The following is a 24555-nucleotide window of genomic DNA, read 5'->3' on the forward strand; positions in this document are numbered from 1 at the left end:
TACATACACACACATATATATACAGTGTGTGTGTGTATGTTGTTTCCTGCATTGATGTATCTTTGCAAATTGCATTAATGTTTCTTTGCAAAATAATGTATTGATTTTTTTTTAAATCATTTTAAATGTATTATATTAATGTATTCAAAATAATTTCTTATCGGATTTCTGATCCCACCTGACAGCCCTAAACAGCATTAGTGTTATTTATTTACTATTTAAAGGACATTCTACATGTTGTTGACAAATAAGTGTTTTTGGGTTGGGCATGCAAATGAGGTTTTTAAAAGTTTAGTAGCCAGTAATTTTTCTCTTATTTTAACGAATAAACAAACAATAACTTTGTCATTAACCCATTACAGCTCCTCTGAAATTTTTAATTTCCCTTGGATGTCCATACACACTTGCTAGGACACAAATCAGAACTTTTTGTTTTAAATCGATGACTAAAAGGTTCACTTTTTATTTCACTTTCAAAATTCACTTTTTATTTCACTTTAATTCACTTTTATTTTAACAAAACAATAGGAAATATGAATTTATATATGAATTGTAAACTTAAGTATAGTAGTGAAAAATACATGGATACATGTCCTGTTAGATCTAAACTACACATTTACAAGTATTTGCTCTCTTCAGACAAATTAAAATAAGTTTTTTGGCATTTTTTACATTATTGTATTATAAATTGAATTGCTGGGCATAACTTTTTTAATGTAACTGATCAGTCACATAGATCCTAATGACATCATATCTATTGAAGTTAGTGTATTGATTTTTCACTGCTATTTTTTGCAAATATTTGCACAAGCTGGTAAATCCCATATATATATATATATATATATATATATATATATATATATATAGTATCATATATATATATATATATATAGTATCATATAGCTTACCATCATATATGGCTTTGCTTCAGATGAACAGACTACTGTTTTTACACAGTTTGGACAGCATAACTGATCCATTATGACTTGTAAAAGATTACAATGTCTATGCTGGTCAACTCATTGATTTTTTTTTTATGTCTAACAAATGGAGCCCACAGACTGCAGCTTATAATTTAATGTCTGTTATATTCAACATTTCAACATTTAACAATTTGTTCCTTTCAGCAACAACTTCTTTGCAGTGCAGCTCAAATGAACACACAGTAATGGCACCTTCTGCCCACACAGTCAGGCCACACTAGCTGCTGCTAGTCTACTATTAGCAGGCCATTTGCCTGAGCTAACACTGCTTTTAAACTCCATAAAGCCTTGTAGCAGGAGATTACTTTATGGGCCGCATTTGCACAGACACATTAGACAGGGCAGTGTGAAGATACCTCTGTGTTTTTGATGACTGATCATGTTCGTGTGCTGATACTCCTTAAGTAGTAATTCAGGACCATACAGGTCGTTTGAACAGTCCTCCAGAACATATTACAGAAATGGCATATCAAATTCAGTAGAATAGCTTTAGATTTTTCTGTCCTCTGAGCAGGCTTCATTTTTCACACCCTTTCTGATGCTGATCTGTCTGCTAAAAGAACTTGAATATGCTAGATTTATAGTCAGTATGCTACAGAATGAGAACACATTATACCAAGCAGTACTATAACATTTTAGTCCAAGCAGTGCTATAACATATTAGTCCAAACGGTACTAGAACACAATAGCCAAAACAGTTCTGAAGCATGTTTGTTGACATGATCTAGAACACATTAGCCTAGATAGTTTTAGAGCCTGCCATGGCGCTCTTCTGGCCCAAACGTTCTAGAATATGTTTGCTGAAAAGATTGATAATGCATTGGTCTGACATTATAGGATAAATAAGTATAAAGTATATTAATTTTCTATGATTATTAGCCTGTTTCACAATGTGCTGCACTACAGTCCCCAGCATGCACAGCAACGTAATGTGATCCAGCTCTTCTACCCCAAAACCAGTCTATGGGACCGCGGTTACACCTCAATTCTACACAATTCTGCGCAATTCCACACCAGTCATATCACCAAAATGCACTTCAGGTGCAGTTCAGCCAATATAAACACTTAACATTAGCTCAGCAGCTCAGAAATTGAACTCAAGTATCTATGTACTTGCAGCAAAGAAATGATGCTGGGTGTCTAGTTTAAGCAAATAGGTAGCTTTCAAAGACTGAGCTGCTGAGGACCTTTAAATGTAGAATATTTCAAGTATTCTTGTGATATTTCAAGGTATACTACAAGTGTCTGTATTTTACTGCTGAAGTTTTTGCGTATTTTGAATAAACAATGGCCAGTTCAGGTTATAGCACAACATTAATTGAAAAAGAACTAAAAATGTGTTTTTTTTCTCTGGCCCACAGATTTGATGAGATTTTTTAAAATGGCCCCTTCACTGGTTGAGTTTGCCACCCCTGTTCTAAAACACAGTACTGCAAACAGGCCTAAAGGTTCTAGAGCACTGGTCCAGAGCATTTGACCAGATGAACTAGACCAGGGGTTCCCAACCCCAGTCCTGGCAACCTAACACTGTGCTTTGTCTCATCAAGCACACCTGATTCAACTAATTAACAAGTGCCTCGTTGGCTGGGTCAGGTGTGTAGAGTAGAGAAAACACAAAAATGTGCAGAGCAAAGGGTCACCAGGACTGGGATTGGGAACCCCTTGTCTCTGGTTTTTAAAGTTTGGCCCTCAGTGTGGTGGTCCATCACACAGACAGGCAGGTGGATCTGTTGCAGGTGTACAGCCTTTTGCATTTTAACCATAGCCTGTCTGTCTCCTGCACCCCAACCCTTTATCACGCTGATGCAATCTGGCAACCCTGCCTTGTAACAGCTCAGAGGGTAACAATTCTAACCTACTAACTACAAATCCCATGATTCATTAGAGGCAGTTTTAACCTCATCATTATGTGAGCAGGTGTCTTTATACTCTCTACAATAAGGCTATTGTACATGGACTCTCAACTCTCATGATTGATTAGGGGCAGCATGTGGGTATGTAAATGCCTATATGCGCATGTAAAGGCAAGGTGTGTTTGTATTTAGCTCTAGATGTCTGGGGCCTGACTTTCTTCTAGTGATTTTTTAATGTAGTAGACTGGTTTTTATTTGAAGGAGTATGCCCATGCTAGAGGTGAATGTGCCCCTGTATAAAGCCATGGATGATGAGAGGGATGTGTTGGCTCGGTGAAAGATCACAGTGGATCTTTGCTCTTGCTTAATAAGCTTGCCTGAAGTGTAGCAGCAGAAGCGGATTGAACTTTAGCACAGTGGGTCTAACTGCTGATTGGTTCTCTCCCAGGTGCGATCACCAATTCCACAAAAACATGCTAATAATTAGCTAGTGTACTACCAACATTTTGTAACATTTTCTGTACATCAACTCAAGCTCTCAGCAACACAGCAAAGCTCCATAAAACAGAGCGTGCAAGCAGGTTCAGGTGCGGTTTCATGTTTAGCAGTAGCATTCAGGCCTGCGTGCTAGTCTATCAATAGAGTGTACTCATTATGTGGTGCTTACGGATGTGTTTGGACAAAAATAAACAAAATATTTACTTCTTTTGTCAAAACATTCAAATGTTTGTAGTTGTGGCTGAGTTTGTGGAAGTACAATGGGTCTGAAGGCTGTTTTAGAGTAACGTGGGCATCCTTTACACCAGTGGTGCAAATTACAAAGGCTAAATGTGCATGTGGACAAAGACCATGGTCCAGTATAGGTGGGTATGAGTGGGTATGATATATGCTTGAAGCAGCCAGGTCTTGGGACCTCGAGTCTCAAAGTCATGGGTATGAGTCTGTTTAGTTCACTCTGTAGTCCCCATGATGATATTTTTACATCTGTGAGTGTGCAGGTATGTGGTGGAGCTCCATATCTGGGTCACCAGTGGAGTCACACATTACTGGATCAACAGCACAGACCAGTGGTGAATTTAGGAACTGCCATACATACATTTACCTCTCTGCTTGTTTTTTCTCTTTCTTTTCCTCTCCCGTGCTTCATTTCATCCTCAATTTATATCATCCTTCATTCTTACTCTTGTCCCTCCCATCTCTTTTCTTCTCACTCTCTAATTTACTCTCTCTCGCATGCTCTCTCTCTCTCCAGGTTTTTTATTCTCACACTATTCTCCTTCACACTCACTTTTTCTGTTGCTCTTCCTCTCTCTCTCTTTCTCTCTTTCTCTCTTTTTCTATCCATCCCTCTTGTCTCTCTTTCTCTCTTGATTTTTCTCTTTCACCTTTTCTCTAAACTCTCCTCCCTTTCTCTTTCTATCTCCATTCTCTCTCTCTTCCTCTCTTTTTCCTTGTCTTTCTACATACTCTATTGCTTTGTCCCCCTCTTTCTCGGCTCTGTTTCCCTCTATCACACTTTCTCTCTACCTTCACCTACTGTCTCTCTGTCACCTGCTCTCTTTGTCTCTCCCTCTTTTCTTTGTCCACTCTCAAGCACACACTCACTCGCTCATTCGTTTGCTTGCTCTCTCCCTCTCTCTCTCTCTCTCTCTCTATTAGATTTATGACTATTGCTCTCTTCGCCGCCCCCTGCTGTCTAGCCCACTTAAGCGCAGCAAGGAGTCACTCCCAGAGCCCCCAAATTAATTTGGTTACGGTTGTGTATGTGTGGAGGGGATGCACTGCATTTGCATGACCTAAAAATGCCCTTCTGCTCTCTCAAACTCGTATATCACTTGCCCCAGAAAGATTTATACGATGACAAAAGGCCTTGAGTTATAAATCTCACATATAATACAGTGTGCATTATTTTACTGTTTGGCCTGTGGAACCTCCAGGTCTTTCAGAGAGAAATCTGGGAATACAGAAAGGAAGTAATTCAGCTGCTAACATTAAAGGGCCCCAGTAATGCAACACACAGTTTTTATTTGATTTTTTTAAATACAAGAGTTTGATGTAGTATGCAAACATTGTTAAAGCACCCATAATTTATATTTATTCTTTTTATTTTATGTCTGCTTATAACATTGTGGGTTTATTTTTACATGACAATTTTCCAGTCTCTCTTTATCCCTTAGAATTGAACAGGCTGTTTTTGTAACTGTGCCTTTAAGACTAATGTATGTAAATGATCTCTGTTCTGATTGGCTGCCCTGTATTGTGCCTTACTCAAGAAGCAGCCCAGGCTGAAACACTCCTTATAACTTCAATGTGAAAAGGCGTAGCTAAACAGCTGTATGTAAATATGTTGGTTTTTGTGAGGTCATAAAACCAAAGAATTAGAAAACGGCTTTCTTTGTAGCTGTGTTTTCATAGATGCTTCCATAGTTTTTTATGTAATATATCAGACTGTTTTGTTTTAAAAAGTGAGTAAAATCGGTCTGTGATAATAGCCCTTTACAGTTATAAAGCATACCTTTCACTGCTAGGTTTAAATGGTCCACAAATGGAAACTAGGCTGCAAAAATGGCCTGTTTTTAATCCAATATGATTGTGATTTACACATACCCACTTGCTCAGCCTACAGTTGCTTAGTTCTGCCCAATCTGGAGTTAAATGGCGTGTCTTACCTGGGCCTGCTTTTTGAATGAGGCACAAAGCCAATCATAACAGATCATTTGCATATGTCCTTAAAGGCACAGTAACAGAAACAGCCTGTTTAATTCTGAGGGATGAAGAGAGGTGGGAAAAGAAATAAATCCCAACTGTTTTCTGGTACATAAGCCCACACAAATGTTATTAGTTATATTATGAAAGAAATGCTAGCAAATAGTACGATATGGGGTCTTTAAGGAAGATAGGTGGCAAAATGATAGAGTAAAAATGGACTGATGGATGGATAAGTGGATGGATGGGTTGTCTGCTGGGATTTTAATATAGAATGTGATATTCTCCCTAAGCCCCTGCCTGGGTCCCGAGGCCAGGTAAGCTAGTGCAGGAAATAGTTTTATTATACATGATCAATGCTATCGTTTACAGCAGGGAAAGTGCTGCAGCTCCAGTTTCTTTAAAGGCCTTCAGCCAGACGCCTCAACTTCCTTTATTACATTACCTCCTTTACTAATGTGCCCCCCCCAATGTCTGTATCTGTTTCCTTTAGGTTTCACTCTTACTCAGTGAGCTCTCATCTTACTCTCTCTCCACTGTTCTTCTTTTTCACACATTCCCACATCCTCTGTCTCTCGCTCCCTTTGTGTCTTAGTATCTTAGCACTTGTCTTATTTCTGTCTGTCTTTTTGTCTGTCTAACTGTGTATCTATCTATCTATCTATCTATCTATCTATCTATCTATCTATCTTCTTTAGGTTTTACTCTCATTCAGTGTCCACTTCTACTTCTGTGACTATTTAGTTCATTACATTATCTGAACTTGACACTTTCCACTTACCCCATGTCTATCTATCATTCTATATCTGTGTATCTATCTATCTATCTATCTATCTATCTATCTATCTATCTATCGGTCTGTTTGTTTGTCTAACTGTGTATTTATTTATCTAACTGTTCATCTATGTATATATCCATCCATCCATCCATCCATCCATCCATCCATCTATTCATCCATCCGTCCTTCCATTCCCCACCTTTTTGGATTTGACCCATTCTGTTTGTTAACACTGCATTTTAGCTACCTGAAGCAACATTATAATTATACTTTTCAATACATTTATCTTGGCATTGTTGCATTAATCTGGTCTATCCATGCTTCCATGCCCACAAATGTATTTTTTCAGATACTGTTTATTTTGTATATATGTGCAAAGTCATACTGTTAGGATAGATTGGAGGCAGCCAGTTTTGGCAAAGGATCTAATTTGTTGACTTTTTCAACCTGCCTAGTTTCTTTTAGCTACATCAAGGCAGTCCAGCTCAGTAATGTAGCCTTTTAAACTGGAAATGTTTATCTCAATGTTAATCTAAGCTCCAGTCTAAAGGCATTAGGTTCAATAGGTGTTTTGTGTACAAACATTCTGTACAGCCCAACATAGCAACATTAGCTACGAAAGAACGTATTTGTGGGTGGAGCTTAGAAACGTCAATTAGCATTTAGTCCTTTAGCTGTATGCTATTCAGTGCTGCTTCGAAAACGTTCTTCCAGGCCTCATTTGCAGGTGGCTTCGTGCCTTATGATGGGCAGGAGAAAAAGACGAGTCCAGCTGGCTCTTCAAACGTCTGTCACTGTAAACGAGAAAGCTCTGCTTCGTTTTGTAGTGCTGGCATCTTCTGGCTGTCCCTCAGGGACGCTTGTACACACTACTGTCACCTGGTTTGTCTTTAATCACCACGTTCCTCCGGAAGGATCCAGCTGCCGTATGCCTCGATTGCCAAAGATACATGATAAGGGAAAGTGTCTGATAGCTAAAAATGATATCATGAGAAAGTAGTACTTTATTATGTGCTCTTTTTATTGTTTATAAGGCTAGACAGGAGTAATTTCTCTTTGAGTCTTTGAATCTTTGAAATAGATATGGGGCAGTTTTATGTTTGTGTGCCACGACAAAAGAAAAATTAGAGGCTTAGAGCTTAAAGCCACTATCATATTTTCATTAGATAATGTTAGCCTACTTTTTAATGTGGGTTCAGCTCCATTTAAAAAAAAAATTCTACGTCATAATTGGAGCTGGCTAGTTCAGCTAGCTATCAAGCTTGACATCTGCTATTTCTACCATGCTTTTGGTAATTTACCTAATGTCAGGGCTGCTTCTATTAATTCTGTTGCTGTTTGTGAGTGTAGACAAGAGTAATGTCTTGTCAACAGCTTACCTCTGAAAGAGTTTTTGGTCAGTTTTCGTTTTAAACCGCAGCCATGACGTTGGCAGAAACTAGTGGCATTTGTTAAAAAATGACTGTCATATTGTCACTAGGTAACTAACTTGGTTAGTCACCATTTTTTTCTTCTAGCTAATGATTGTCACAAGATGGCATAGCTTGCTTTCTACCTATCTAGCTATTTTATCTGCCATGCTCTTGGCACCTTGGCTAACATCTGTGCTAACCTAGATAATGTTGTTATTTATGAATGTAGACTATTGTTTTTTCATCAGCCTGTCTCTGAAAAAAAAGTTTTGGGAGTGTTTAAATGTAAGTCATGTGCGTAATGTCAGCTTAAACAAGGGGCAACAACTGTAGCAGCATATTCATTATATTTAATATTCAACACATTTTTATTAGGTAATGCTGGCTAGGTGCGAGTTTTGTACTTCTAGTTAATGAATGTAGCTATCTAACTTTTTTCTACCATTCTGTTGATAACCTTAGTCTTAGCCAGTGTGTGAAAAACCCCTTATTGTCCCATGTTGGCTGGCTACTCCAGCATTAACCTGCTGCTAACTCACTCACAATAGTGGCGATGATGATAGCTTCAGTGGAAATGAGAATGTAGTTGGTTTCAGCATCGCTCCAAAAGTGTTTTGCTGTCAACTCAGTCTGTTCTCACACATACGCAGACTGAGAAATCCGAAAGAAATCAGAATATATATGCATTGACATCTGATGATGAGCTAAAATCCAGCTCTCTTCATCAGATTTCTAGACTTTACTCAGATCTAAGAAATCGGAGTACGCTGTTTACATGACCATTTGAATAATCAGATAAATGCAGAAACCCGATAATGATCGGATCACACATTTAACAATTCTGCTAAGCTATGTGTCTGTTTTGAAATAGTAACAGCTAAAGTGAGAAAACATGTATTGTTTCACAGATAACATTTATCATGTTTCATTTACTACATTCTCAGAACAAAGTTACAAAACCGTTATTGGGGCAGTACCTCTTTTGTCACCAGGGTGGTTCCTCTTAAGGATATGTCTCTGCAACTAATTAGAGAACATAATTGTTCCATAATCCATTGAAATTGCATTTTCCAAGCTGTATTGACTCCGTACACCAAATCTAGTCTTCAGCCTTTTAGCCTGTTTTAAAACATTTGATTATGACAATGCACAAATACGTACTATTCACCTGGAAAAAAAAACTTCTTGAAGGTACATAGTTGGACCTTAAAACCACGGTTGCACCTTTGAGGGTACAATTACATTGTACATTGATGAATGAAAAATGTACCTGTACAGTACTTTTTTTTTCTGACAGGATGGTTTTAATATATCTTCTCATTTATTCTTTTTTTCAGAAGGTAGTTATTTCAGAAAGATGCTTAACAGTGATGTAGTTGACAGCATTTCTTACTGGGCCTCAGTGCACACTGCAGTCAACTGGTTTGTCTTTAATCAAGGTTCCCTCTGTAAAGATACAACATATGCTCATGAGAGGAAATACCTGTCAGTTAAAAATTTGAGTTTTTGAATCAGCAATGTTTTTGTCTTTCAAACTCTAAAGGCCTGTAGGAGGATCTATGTTTCAATTACTCACCCTCAAAATTCATGTTAGTTATTGAAATAGTTTCAATAGTGTTTTTTTTTTTTAATAAGCCTAGATTTTAAGGGTTAATTGACCTAACATGCTCCACATCTTCTGCAGTTTCTCATTAGGTTGAATGAATAACTCACTCTAAATGTAGGTATTGTGATATAAACTGAGTGGGTTCCACAGTTTCTCATTAGGTTGAATGAATAACTCACTCTAAATGTAGGTATTGTTATATAACCTGAGTCTGTTCTACAGTTTCTGTGATTTTTTTTTAGCTTTATTCTGTAAAGCTTGTCCAACCTACAGTAGCTACTTAAGAATATAATGACCAAACATTGTGACTCTTAACAGTTACTTCCACATTAAACTCTCTCCATCACTCTGGTGATGTGTGTGTGCTGTTGAAATGTGGTAATTGCGCACAGACAGTGCCTTAATTGCATAAATAACAGTGAATTTGAGTCACAGATGATTTTCAACTGTGAATAAATGATAATTTACTGCAGGACCCACAGCGGCATCCTGGGAAATTAAGACACAAACAATAGCGGATTGTTTACATTCTGATCCAAACAGCGGCTCCCATTTGTTCTCTCCTTTCTCACTCTGTCTTTCTATCATTGTTTCTCTGTCTCTTCTCTTTTCATTTTCTTTCCTTTTTGTTTCTTTCTTTCTTTCCACTTTTTATTCTCTCTTTCCCCTCTCTCTCATTCTTCCTCCCTCTTTCTCTCATTCTCTCCCTCTCAGTCCCTCCTCTTTTTTCTTTTTTTCTCATACTGTGTCTCACTGTCTTTCTCTCTCTTTGTCTAACTCTTCCACTCTGTCTGTCTCTGTCCCCCTCTCTCTGTCTTTCACTCTATCCCTCCCTCTCTTTCTCCTCTCTCTCTCTCTCTCTCTCTCTCTCTCTCTCTCTCTCTCTCTCTCTTTCTCTCTTTCTCTTTCTCTGTCTCTACCCCCCCCATCTAATTATCAGCGGTAGAGTTCCTATGTGTTTTCTCTTTGTGTGTCTAATTTGTAAGTGTGCTGATCATGAGACTCTCTCGTTTTTGGCTTTGGCAGAATGGTGTCAGATAAACGTGTGATCTCAGGTGCACAAACACACATACACACACAAATTTCTCAGGTTTATCTGTGTGTGTGTGTGTGTGTGTGTGTGTGTATGTGAGAGAAAGCTGGCAAATTTCTAGGAGAAAACACCTGCTGTGAGGAGTGAAGTCAGTGTGGTGTGAAACATCTCTGTTCAGTCTGAACGCGGTTAAAGTTTTAATCAGCGCTCTGACGCAAAGCGAAGAGTTTAAATTTAGAATGGAATACTGATCAGCGGCTTTAACTGTGGAAACAAGTACAGAACAGAAAGGTACAGAACACATCTTTCACCGGCTGTACTGGGGCTCTCTGGCCAGCCGACACTTCCGGTTCTTTCGTCATTATGTTCACCGCCTTTAGGAGACTAATGTTCTGCTCTGGCTTTGTGCTGTGGTCTCTGAGCAGCAGCTTGGCCTTAGCAGGATGGGCTGTGCTAGTGAGGGTGGAAGATGAGGCTACTGAACTATACATAGCATTTAAATTTATTGTGAAACCGTTGCTCGCTTCTGCCACCTGTACTCGCATTAGCGGCTCTATCCACACATTCTGCTGGCCAGGCTCCTTGTGTCTCTACAGCCCGTTGCTCTGTTAAGCTCAGAAGAAAAAAAACATAAGAAGCTTCTGAAAATAAAGAAAAGAAATGAAAGATGGCAGAGCTAAGCAGAGGAGAGCTAGCGGCAAGGAAACAGGTCGTGGTTCTGTAGGTTCATGTTATGCTGCAGTGGGAAACCTATGACTTAGTGCATAATGGTTCTTGGCTTGGATGTACGGTTCTAGGAAAGGTTTAATTGATGCAGAACCTTTACATCAGTGGAGGTTCTTTAAGCATTCTAAAGGTTTTTCACACTCGTTCATGTGATTTCTTAAAGAACGCTTTTTCACACCTTCATTTTTCCACCTTTGTTTTTTATGTTTTTACCTTTATTTGTTTTTTTAAGAGTGCACTTTTAAATATATATAAAACTAAGCAGAAACGTTTCAGATGTTTTCCAAATTTTGCTCCAACAGCAACAATTTAGATAGCATTTTATTATAGTGACATTAGATATAAACACACACAGTAAAAAGTAACAAGCATCTGTTATTTCTCCTGAAGGCTCTCAGCCATCACATGAATTTGTTCAGTTGTTCGCTTGATTCAACTTAATGAAGTTTTGATCAGTAAAACCAAGTGTTGGCGGAGAACTACAATTAATGCTGGCCTTCCGTGAAGTTTGGAACTGGTTAAAGGAAAACATTGACATGCATAAAATCACTACTGGTTGTGTTAATATTATTTGTATTTGTTATTTTGTTTATAAAAAAAATACAGGATAGTCTAAACTAAACTAGCAGTATTTTTTGTCTGTATTTGTTTATACACTGAATCTTCAATGCTTGACCTGGTCTTTCTTCCTCAGTCTCTTTTTCTCTCTCACCACTTGATCCCCTGTTCCCTGTCTAAGCCTGTGCTTGCCCTGCTCACCATTTTACTGAGAGGAGCTCAACTTGACACGTCCTTTCTTCCTTTTTTATTCCCCAATTCCTCTCTCCATCATACATCATGAATTGGTACAGTAGAACTAAGCATGAATGCTGATGCCTTCATCAGAAAAAAATCTAAAAAGAGAGAGAGAGAGAGAGAGAGAGAGAGGGGTGCTGAATTACAATTACAAAATAGAAAGACAGAAATAAAATATGCTGTGTCTCAATCATATGTTAAAAATTAATGTAAGGTATATGAAAAGGAAGTGGTCATATCTCCCCCTGCTGTTTGTATGCAAAACATAGGTTTGCAGTGAATTCGAAGCAGTGTACAACATCACATGCCTTATCACCCACATCTTGAGTTAGTTCTATAATGTATTAATAATACAGCGTCATTCAAAAAGATTCATCTGATTTCAAGGTGCCTAGGAACCAATCACATACCAATTGAAAGAGGGGGTCATAGAGTTTTCTGACATCACCAGATCTCACGCTGTGTGACTTTTTTTGTGGGGGTACGTTAAGGATTCTGTTTATGTGCCACTCCCAAAAACACTGGATGATCTCCGAAATCACATTGGAAGAGCTGTGAGTACAGCCACACCCGACATGCTCAATCGAGTATGGGATGAATTTGACTATGACGTTGACCTATGACGTTGTTGTCCGTACAGCTGGAGGAGGTTCATATTGAGTACTTGTAAAATTACAACCTAAACTTTATGCTTACTTAAACATCATTTTGAAATCGGATGAATCTTTTTGAATCACCCTGTATAAATAATTAAATGACAATAGAAAGCAAAAAATAGATCTGATGTCAAAAAATAGATCAAGGTCTAATGATGTCCCTATCGAGAAGCTGGCGAATAGCTGACTTTAGCTTCATATTACCAAAAATTAGGGTGGATGATAATAAATAATTATCATATCCTTCCTCTTTGAAAGCACATGATGCACTAAATTGAACTAAAGCAGCCCAGCAGCGAGGTTGCTAAACTTAGTGTTTACTATACAATCTGGATGCAGCCAATCTGCAGCAGACTGTAACTCTGGTGTCACTGCTAATCTAAATTTTAACTCAAACAGCAATAAATGCTATCAGTCATTCATACTGCTGCTTGTTTGTGCACTCATGTATGTATTTAACCTCATTTACATGGGGCATTACCTGGAGGTTAGGAAACCGGCCCTGTGACCAGAAGATCGCCAGTTTAATTCCATTAGCCGACAGTATGTGACTGAAGTGCCCTTGAGCAAGGCACCTCACCCCTAACTGCTCCCTATGCAATGTGGATAGGGCTGCCCACTGCTCCGGGCAAGTGTGCTCACTGCCCCCTAGTGTGTGTGCATTCACTAGTGTGTATGTGGTGTTTCACTGCACGGATGGGTTAAATGTGGAGGTGAAATTTCCCCATTATGGGACTAATAAGGGTCACGTAATCTTAATCTTTTGTAACTCTGTTATGCACAAGAAGAATCTAATTAGCTCAACTTAGCTCAGGCATCAACCTATTTTAAAGTCTTAAAGTGCCAAAATGCTAGTGCTACTTCATAATGTTAATCTGCATTGATGTTTCGTCCTGTTTTTTGAATGATATTTTGGGTGAACCCTTCAGGACACACTTGGAGTAACTCTGAACGTGTTTGCCTTAGGCCCTGGGACGCCATCTTAGCTCCTTCGGTACACTGCTAGCACTGACGCCACATCCAATATCTGACTGCAGGGCTAAGCTACTTGAGCTAACTGATTAGAAGTGTAATTGCTATAGACAGGAGTGTATTAGCATAGCTTCTAGGGTGGCTGAGACCATGTTTCTGTAAATCATTAAACTAATTATACAAGCTAATTAATGAGTGCGCTAACTGGGCGGCGCAAGAACACAGCACTCTTTGTTGGCGCTTGGAATGAAAGCGCTCGTTTTTAGATCGCTCTAGAAGAAAGGGAAGAAACCTTTTGATCTTGTGGGTAAACAGCTATTCCCACATAATTAGCTGGTGCTAGTAAATAAACAGAAAGCTCTCTGGAGGAGCCTCTGAGAGAGAGAGAGAGAGAGAGAGAGAGAGCAAAAGAGCGAGAGCAAGAAAAACTTTCTTTTTTCACTTTAATACTTTAAAACTCTTTTTCTTTTTTCTTGTTCTAGAGAAAAGGGGGTTACAATGCAGTCTGCCTCATTGAAAATCAGAAGAAAAGAACAAGAGACAAATATGCCTCATTATCTTTTGTCCCATGTCCTAACTTAGCCGAAAACGTTGTCAAAACAGTCAAGGGTTTGTATGACGCGGGAGATAATAAGAACATAATGAGCTACTTGCAGAAATAAAAATAAAAAATGACAAAAACCTTTATTCACGTTTCGGCATGACTTGGCTTTTTTAAGTAACTTGGTGCCCTGTGCTCTGTCATCGATTGGTTTGTTCTGAGGGTGTGCACAAGTGTTATCTCCTTATCCTCTGCTCTCTTTGAGTCATTGATTGCTCAAGTCTGGCAGGTCTGGCAGTGAGTGGTTCAGTATGAGCTTGTTTTGAACACTTTGTCATTGATTGCTCTGGCCTGGGCTTGTGCAGAGGCCACTGCAGTTCTCCTCAATCAATCAGCGAATAAATTAGCTGTCCTGTGGGTCTAGTGCAAACAGAGCAGGCAGATTAACACTTTTAGGGCTGATGGAGCTTAAGATCTACTGCTCTAGCACCAGCCACGATTGATTCGCAACAGAATGATAGTGTTTTGGCATCATACATAGAGGGACATATTCGGTTATTTGGTTATTGTAAAGTTTTAAGTACATTCTTTTTAAAACATGATTCTTTAAGGGTCCTTTAGTAAAGACAGTGGATCTACAAAGAACCATGAACACTCAAAGAACCATTTGAATGCTTAAATGGTTCCTTGCCTGGTGACATGGTTCTTCAGATTGACAGAGAATGTGTTTGATGTCATAACAATGTAAGAACCCTTTTTGAAAAGGGTTCTATACAGTACCAAAGCGTGTTCTTCTGTTGTTATGATGTCAAACGTGTAACAATGTAAGAATTCTTTTTGATGCTATATAGAACCCTTTTTAACACATTATCCATCAGTCTGAGGAACTATTTCACCATGCAAAGACCCATTTATGCATGCAAAGGGTTCTTTGAGTGCTCATGGTTCTATACAGGACCATTTTCTTCATTAAATTTGTTTTTAAAAAAGCATCTAAACTAAAAAAGCATCTTTGTAACTGTAGTTTTTAATTATTGTCACATTTAATAGGAAAAAATATTCTTTAATGTAGGTTAATGCAGCAAGATTTCAGTAGAACAAGATAGACTAGCATGTACACAATGTACATACGTGAGTATGCAAGTCCGTCTATGTTTGTTGTAAAAAAAAGCAATAGGAAAGTTTAAAACAAACTTAAAATTTATCATCATTCATGTTATTAAAGATGTCTGTTTTGAAGCCTGTTTTGGATTTATTGTTTTTGTGATGTCACAAAAACCTACACATTTACATATATCCACCTATTCAGCCTGCATCCGTTTAGCCCCACCCATTCACATTTTAGTTATAAGCAGTGTTTCAGCCTGGACTTTTTGAACGAGTTGCATTACAGGACAGTCAATCAGAATGGAGATCATTTACATATACCAGTCTTAAAGACACAGAAACAAGAACAGCTTGTTTAATTAAAAGGGATAAAGAAAGGTTGGGAAAGGGTGATGTAAACATAAATTATGACTGTTTTAGAGCATCTCTTACAGTTAAATCACATAATCACATATATAAATCATATGTCACATGTAAAGTGTGCAAAAACCACATGCTTACATTTTACGTGAACGATGTGTTTAATTTTATGTGACATCCATGTGACTTTTTTGTAAGGGATAAAATCACACAAATGCCATAGATTCCTCCTCCTCAGAAAAATGATAATGAACCCTTTAAATTGTTTAAAGTCCATCTGTTCTTTTAGTTGATGTGTCATGTGCCATCATGTGGGCTTCTTTCGATATTGATTGATATTGAAGGAGAGTGGTCATATGGTCTAAGTCTCTAACTCTGTCTCTTATTTGTGTCTTTCAGGGAAATTCGGAGGAGGAGTTGTATTCTTTCGTTCCTCTGGTCAGGGCAGCTCATCCATCCTGTCGTCCTTAAACTGGTAAGATTAAACACCAACTGTTTCTGAGGCACTAAATGTCAAAAGCACACACTGTCTTAATCTCACTAAATTATCCCAAAATGTCAACTGACAGAAGCTAAACCGCTTGCTCTGAATGTTATTTCATGTTGGCATTAAACAGAGCGAAGGTCCTTATGCAGTTCTCCAACAGATCAGTCAAAACAGCGATTTGCTTTAAGACAGATGCGTCTTTGCTTGTACTTGAAACCCAATAGTCGTTATCTCCCTGAGAGGGGATGGCTGTTAGCATGAAAAACAGCCGTAGCTTGTATCGTCTCTATTAACTGGACTAAAAGGAACAATAGAAGGACTGAAGACGAGTGTTGGTTAGCAGGAGCTCAGTAAGGAAGACTCTCTTCAAGCTCGCTCTCGTCAGCGATGATTTATCTCACTGTAGTACAAGTCAATGATAACTTGTTTTCACTTAGAAAATCAACATAACATATAATTGCAAAAGACTGCATTAACTGACCAACATAATCTTGTGGAGGCAACTGTTCCATAACTGTATTTACGTGGTTCATAGTTACTTCTAGTCATTTTTTCAGTTTTAACCAATTTATTTTAATCTACTGGTAAGATCACTTGATTTCCTTGAAACAATATTTCTTCAAAAAGATGTGCAACTTATTTTCACTTAATCAGAAAAACTTAATTTTACAGAGGGAGTCCAGACTTTTCGAATATTGCATATTTTCTATTTTAATAATAATAATAATAATAATGATAATAACAATAACAATAATAATAATAATATGTTCCAAGGTTGATAACCTGTTTTCTACAACTTATTAAAAGGAATTTCTGATTAATTTAGTGGTTGATATGTAAACTAAGTCATTCAGAGTGGTTTGATGCGAATTGTAAAGAACTCAGAAATCAGTGAAAACAGTGGTTGTGATGATCATAAAATATGGGTAAATCTGAAAAAATCAGTTTTTCTGGTGGACTGTTTCACTTGGTATACACCGGTCAGCCCTAACATTAGAACCACCTCCTTGTTTCTACACTCATTGTCCATTTTTATCAGCTCCACTTACTATATGGGAGCACTTTGTAGTTCTGCCATTGCAATTAGTCCATCTGTCTGTTAACCCCCTTTTACTCTGTTCTTCAGTGATCAGGACCCCCACAGAACCCCAGCAGGTATTATTTGTGTGGTGGATCATTCTCAGCACTGAAGTGACACTGACATGGTGGTGCTGTGTTAGTGTGTGTTGTGCTGGTATGAGTGAATCAGAGTTTTTAAACACTGTGTCCGCTCTATTAGACACTCCTACCTTGTTGGTCCACCTTATAGATGTAAAGTCAGAGACAGTAGCTCATCTCTTGCTGCACAGTTTGTGTTGGTCATCCTCTAGTCCTTCATCAGTGGTCGTAGCAATACAACACTAACAAACCACCACTACATCAGTGTCACTGAGAATGATCACCCACCCTGCTCTGTAGTGATCCTGTGGGGGTCCTGACCATTAAAGAACAGGGTATAAGGGGGCTGACAAAGTATGCAGAGAAACAGATGGACTACAGTCTGTAATTGTAGAACTACAAAGTGCTCCTGTATGGTAAGTGGAGCTGATAAAATGGACAAAGAGTGTAGAAACAATGAGGTGGTTTTAGTGTTGTGCCTGCTTGGTGTACACCCTGCATGTGTGACATGAATAGACTTTAAAAAATGTAAAGCTTTAGGCCAAACCCTTCTCAAATCGATCATAAAATAATGTGTGGGGCATCAGGCAGTGTATTCATAATGTTCTGTGAGGGAACTTTAGAGGCATTAACCAGACGTCTAGTTCCTGTCTCCACTGACTCAGTAAGTTTCTCTGGAAATAAGTGTGATTCCCCTTTAATAACCTGTTTTACATGTGGAAAACATTTGTTTAGGCAGATAAAAAAAGAAGTATTTTTTCCTACACTTTCTGCAGGTATTTTTTTTTCTTTTCTTTTCTTTTGAAGTAACTGAAATGACAGCAAAATCAGCATCTAGAGGTGCCATTATTTAGTCAGAAGAGTAAATTAAACAGTAAAATTAACCATTTCCCCTCTGCATAAGGGGGTTAAACTGAACAGGTAGGGGAGATCAGAAAACTAACAACCACAACAACAGTTCACAGATGCCTCGTTTTAGATTAAAGAATCCCAGTAATTAATTTATGCAAAGTTAATGCTAAATACATGCTAATGAATGCATGTGAGTCTTTATGAGGCGATTCATGAGTGATTTCTTCCTCTTCTTTTTAACACAGTTGATTTACATGATGCTTTGAAGTTCCTCAGCGGTAGCAGCAATTATTTGCACTGTACTTTTGGTGATAAATGCAGATCAATAAGAACTGTCATCACACCAGAGCACTTTTAGAATTTAGTGTTACTGCATATAACCACACTGCAAATTAATGTGTCTGCATTTTAGATTATTAATATTTATGTTGTATTATTTATTTAATGGTGATCCCTACAAAAAACAACAAAATGTTAAACCCAATGTGAAAAAAAGGCAAGCCACACTAATGAGAGGTGAGGTGTTAAAAGCAGCTTGTATTCAGACCTGTAAACAAAATCACAACTTCTTAGTAGTTTAAATACATTGTACATTGCACATTTCATATCCCCATTGTGTTTATAGTGTATATTTCATAGATATATAGGATATATAGGATTATTGTTTCTACAATATTGTTCTTCTATTTGACTGCTGTTTATTATTTCCTTATTGCTTCATGTGAGTGGGCAGTTTTCCAAGCATTTCACTGCTAGTTGTAATGTGTATGACTATGTATGTGACAAATAAAAAAACTTGAAACTGAAATAACATAAAATGAGATGAAATGAAACACTATGTGATATTTACTAAATGTCAGATTCATTATTTCTTACTGCTGCTTTGCTAAGTTAAGATTTGATATTCTTTGTTACTTAGCAAAGTTTTCTATCCGAACAGAGCCAATGGCATTTATTTCCACTCATAAAAGTTGTGGCTTATTTCTCTTTGAATGGAAAGAGACCTAAAAACTGAAAGTCATGTTGATTTTTCAGAAACAAATTTTAAATCATGGGTATCACATAGTTAGTTTGAGTTCAAATTATGCACATACAAACTTTTGCACATTGTGACTTTACCTGCAAGCCAGCTGGTTCTTTTTTATTGAAAGCCAAAGCTTCCCCTATAAACAGATGCAGTGTTGAGTGTTGTGGGCTTTTCTGTTCATTTTTCATCCAGTAAACCAGTCTCCTCCTTTATAATATAAGGACTTCAGTGGAACCCACTGAACCCACAGATTTTTGGTTTGATTTTGTTTTTGTTTTTTTAAGAACCAATACATTTTGTCTTACAAATGTAACACTGTGAGACTCACCTTAAAAAAGATCACCTAACTAACTCATGGTTGGAATAACAAAGCTTTTAAAATGCATGTTAACACTCAACACTTATGCAATTGCTGTGAATAGATAATCCTTTATATTGAAGTTGAAAGTAACATTCAGAAGTTTGGCGTTCTGCTCTTTTTTACCAATGCAAGAATTAATTAATTGTGGTGCTTTGTTTGCTTTTAATATATATTTTTTAATTTATATTTTTATTATTATTTTATATATTTTTAATAATTTATATTTTAACCGTATATGAAATTATGATGTATAAGACCGTTCAAAGGTTTGGAATTGATTTTTTTTCAGTAATATAAAACCAATTTTATTGCAGAACACTGTAAAAATCCTGTGCAATTCCATAGCTTTTAAATAATCAGTAGTAGTTTAATAATAAATAGTGGTTGTTAGTTGTAGTTGCCTTTTAGTATCTGCTTCATAATATTTAGATCTACGTTGTATAATCGTGTGCAAAACTGTGGGCGCCCCTGGACAAATTGCATATTTTGTTAATTTTTTGAAGTGAAAGTAAGTCAACACATCCTCTACAGAGAACATACTTCTACACATTTTGTTGCACAGCTGCTGTTTATTTGTTGAATTTAACATATTGTGGGAAATACTAAACATAAAATGTGGCCTGTGCAAAAGTTATGGTGCATTTTATATTTTGTTTCTTAAACCATATAGATATAGATATAATGTGCAGAAAAATGCCACATTTAAATGTGCTCTCTTTAGATGGTGTGTTAATTTATTTTCTTTAACAAAAGGGATGCAGACTTTTGCACATGAGTATGTATGTTATTACTGTAGACAAACAACCAAAATTAACAATACGACAAGTGATTCCAAACTTATGTCGGGTAGTGTATTCTGTGATCCTTTCAGGAAAATATGAGGCAATTCCAGGAACTTCCCAGAATTTTTCTGATTTCTGCACACTTTGTCAGGTTTTTGACCTTCCTCTCGCTCTGATCAATAAGGACTGAGACTGCTCTTTCTCTCCCTGGAGAGCAGTGTAGTCGTGTATAATTGATTTCGATTCATTCGGCCCTATGGACAGTCCTCTCAGCCCTCTTTTCCCTCACTGCAGCTAAAGTCCATAGGTTCAGAGGTTCTACAGTGTCTTTACAATCTCCACTCAGCTCATCAAACAGTGAATGCTGCTGTTCTCTGGCCTGGCTATATGGACTCCCTTTCCACTAATACACTGTTCTCTGACTGCCCCAGCCTCAGGGGGAATTGGAGTCCATCTGCAGAGCCGGCAGCGGTTCTACACCTGCAGCTTCAGGACACTGATTTGGACTTGCACATCCTAGTGGTTCAGGGTGTAGTTAGAATTATTAGCTAGATAGTTAAGCCTGGGCAGCTTACCTGATTATTAACTATTATTACATTGGCTTGTAAGTCATGATCATAAACATTACCCTAAAATACAAAAAAATCCTCAAAACAAAGTTGAGTCATTTAATAATTCGGCTTTTTACATATTTTTAGGAATAAGGCATGTCCTAATCCAGTTTTATTGCGTCTTGTTCTGATCAAAATATTATGTTGAGTATTGTTCAGTAACACTTAAGTCTTTCTGTTTTTATAATTCGGTCACTGCATTAGTATGTTCATAATATAAAATTCTGGACTAATATTTTTGTTTGCTGGAATGAATTGACCGTTTTACAGCGTGTTAAAACTGACTTATGAGTAAATTTGATTGACCCCCCTGATAATTTGGCCATCACTTTAATATTCTGGAGTGAAAATCACTTTTTTTTTCTGTAAAGCCGCTTTGTGACAACACCTGTTGTAAAAAGCGCTATATAAATAAACTTAGACTTGACTTGATGTTTGAGATATGCACCGGGGTGTACACTCTGAACTTTTCTTGTCTTTTCTTCACTCAACATAGTTTCTTGTAGAGTGCAAAATCCAAAATTCACCTATTTTAAGCTGTTCCAATTACTGATACAGGTGTTTAATTGCTCTGAGTCTGTAGAAAAGCACTGGCCAATAGAATGGGATGCTCTGGAGCAGCAACACATGAGGTCACCATGCCCAAAGCCAAGAGGGGTAGAGGGGTTTAAAGCTCCCCAGCAGTGGACTGTGGAGTAGTGGAACTGCGTTCTCTGGAGGGATGGAGCTCCATCCAATACCTTTGGAAGGAGTTGGATTGATCCAGAGATGATCATCCACCATCAGTATCTGACCTTATTAAAGCTCTTGCGTTTGAATGCAAATCCTCTCAGCAATGTTCCACCATCCTTCCCAGAAAAGTAGAGGCTGTTACTGCAGTGAAGGGAGAGAAACTTCCTAGTTATACCCTTGATTTCAGAAGAAATGCTGAAAGATTTGAATGCTGAAATATTTCAAAGAAGATTAAATTTAAGATAATCCACTGGCACAAGGAAGGAGAAAAAAAGACGAGAGTACAAGAATTTTATTTTTTTTTTTTATTTTATTTTTATTAGAAGCTGCAGAGAAAATGAAACTCCTAACAACAAGACCTGGTAGACACCAAAACTGTCCCCATCAGATAAACAAAGCACTTAAAGCTTTCATCTTTCATCAGAGAGAGGAGAAAATCAAGCTCCACTCTTGGTTTAGATCTGAAAACATCCACAGGTGTTTCTGTCCATCCTTCCACTGTCAGAAGACACTCAACACTATGAGTCTGAAAGGATGTGTAGCTGACAAGAAGCTCTTACTGAGAAAAGGAAATAGTCAAATCAAACAAAGAAGCTGCTGCTGTTCTCAGAACAATGGACTGACCACCCCAGAGTCCAGACCTCAACATTGTTTAATGTGTTTGAGAATACGTGCAGAAAATGCAACCAAGTTCCAAGTCTGAGCTTTGAAAATGTGGAAACATATCCCTGCAGATTTCTTTGAAAAACTGAAAGCAAGTCTCCAAAAAGAATTGAAGCTGTTGACAGTAAAGAGTGGGCACATAACAATACTAAAAAATCTGGTATTGTAGGTAGTCTATGAGGCTTCTGTGTGATTTTCTGTTAAATATTAAATTTTCTGAATTTTCTTTTTACTGACACTGAAAAAGAATCATTTTTACTAAGTGGCCATTTTGACTGGAAATTAAATAAATTAAAGGTCTGATTTTTCCACTGTACAATACACAAACTTGTATCTGTATTCATATTTACATATATATTTACATTATTTCTCTGTCTGTTTCTCTCTCTCCGCAGTTGTTCTCTGTAACAATCGCACCCTGCTGAGGCAGGTGTAGTGCGTGCGTGTGTGTGTGAGAGAGAGAGAGTTGAATGTCACCATGAAACCCACTTGACCTGCTCAGAGGAGTCTCCACTGGGTGAGTAAATATTACTGTAATAGTGTTATTGTGATATACTGGACATACTTGCCTTATTAAGCCCTTGAAGATACAAGGTCTTTTCCCTAAGTCGCTTCAGTTTATCACATTCTCCACTGGGTAACTCATAAAACGTTATCTGCTCTTTTTATCACTTGGGAACCGTTTAGCAGAAATTTAATCTCCATAATAAAAAGTGCCAGGCTCGTTTTGTGAGTGGCCCGGTCTTTTAGGGAATATGAAGTGGCCAAGAATTAAAGGCTTATGATCTGCTGGAATTTGTGTTATTCTTTCTCTCTTTCTATATATGTGTGTGTGTATATATATATATATATATATATATATATATGTATATATATATATATATATATATATAAATATATATGTGTGTGTGTGTGTGTGTGTGTGTGTGTGTATATATATAAATATATATATATATATATATATATATGATTTGGACTGCAGTATTCTCTCCATGTTGTAGTGCAGTGACTCCTTTCACCTCTGTAACCATACTACCTCAATAACTTCATGCCCTGATAGTGTCACTCTGAAATTGCTTCACTCTCATTTGCTCTCCTAACCCTGTAGTTCCTCTTTTGGCAGTTTCTGTATAGATGCTGTTGGGATCTGTTTACATAGCCTCTTACAACAAAATGTCTGTCTTAGAGTCTTAAAAAAAAGGACCACCACAGACAAATAGAGATAGCACCGGCTCAGCAAATAATGAGCATTAAAATCCCCCCTCGCAGCACTTCATGAGCGATAGAGCGATCGCTGTTGGGCGAGTAAGGGCGCATCCATATTAAAACGGCCTTTTGGCAGAAAACGGCAGCGATTATCAAGCTGTTTGTTTTGTTTTTGTTTGAGCATCCAGCTCTTCCCTCCCATTTCAAGCTCCATTTGACTCTGAATGAGCTCATCGATTTCTCATCCGGAAAAATATCGACGCCACTGCACCACCTTGAACGAGTCTCCGCTATACTGCTGAATAGGGCTCATTACGCCTGATCATAATTAAACTAATTATCTATTCTAATTCACCACTATTGAGAGATACTTAGAGAGAGAGAGACAAAGTGAAAGAGAGAGATAGAGATGTAGTCTGTGCTTTACAATTGTAATCCTTTTTTGATTTAAGTGTTTCTGTAATCCTGCGAAGTCATGTGTTTGTGTCAGTTTTCATTGTTACCATGTAGCACCCAAATATTAATGTTCCAGTATCCAAAGGGGAAAATAAAATACCAGCATTAATACTTTCAGTTTGATATGAAGACTAGTCATACTTACAGTGGTATGAATCTTGATGCAATGCAAGACAAAGCAATAGTTCAGGCAACATTCACAAGTATCTAGTTTCATCACTTAGCCTCACCAAGACATGTTTGTACCCTCAAGGGTACATCTCAGTACCTTCAGTCAGGGAACATAATCGTACCATAATCCACTGAAATTATATTTTCTAAAAATATAAAAAGCTTAGGCACACCATTTAGTCCTGTAAACTGCATATCTAAATTTTCACACTTGCCTCACACCATGCTCTGACACATGTCACAGTGTCATATAATGTTAGAAATGTATTTTTTCTCCAAATTATCACTTTAATGCTGTCTTCCATATAGCCTACAGTATGCTAACATAGAAAACACAGATGTCCTGCTGTATAGCAGTGATTAACCTGCAATTAATGTGATATGTGATGAAAGGCATTTAATTTGCATGTCTATTGGGCCTTTAGCACTTCATTAGACATGGTGCTATAACATAATAAGTAACAAAATTTGAAGTCATGCTGTTAGCATATGGATATGCATACACTATATGGCCTTAAGTA

At 37.6% G+C, this 24555-nt stretch overlaps 1 protein-coding gene across 1 annotated transcript in view; it reads left to right on the forward strand.

The window, feature by feature from the left end:
- LOC118816675 (receptor-type tyrosine-protein phosphatase delta-like) overlaps positions 1-24555 on the forward strand; it is a 701473-nt gene that overhangs the window by 243318 nt on the left and 433600 nt on the right. Inside the window, exons 5-6 of the mRNA XM_036583195.1 lie at positions 15928-16003; positions 22597-22718. The gene's annotated coding sequence lies outside the window, so the exon portion shown is untranslated. The remainder of the gene's footprint in view (positions 1-15927; positions 16004-22596; positions 22719-24555) is intronic.

The sequence above is a fragment of the Colossoma macropomum genome, unplaced genomic scaffold (assembly GCF_904425465.1).
Source record: "Colossoma macropomum unplaced genomic scaffold, Colossoma_macropomum, whole genome shotgun sequence".
Classification (NCBI taxonomy): domain Eukaryota; kingdom Metazoa; phylum Chordata; class Actinopteri; order Characiformes; family Serrasalmidae; genus Colossoma; species Colossoma macropomum.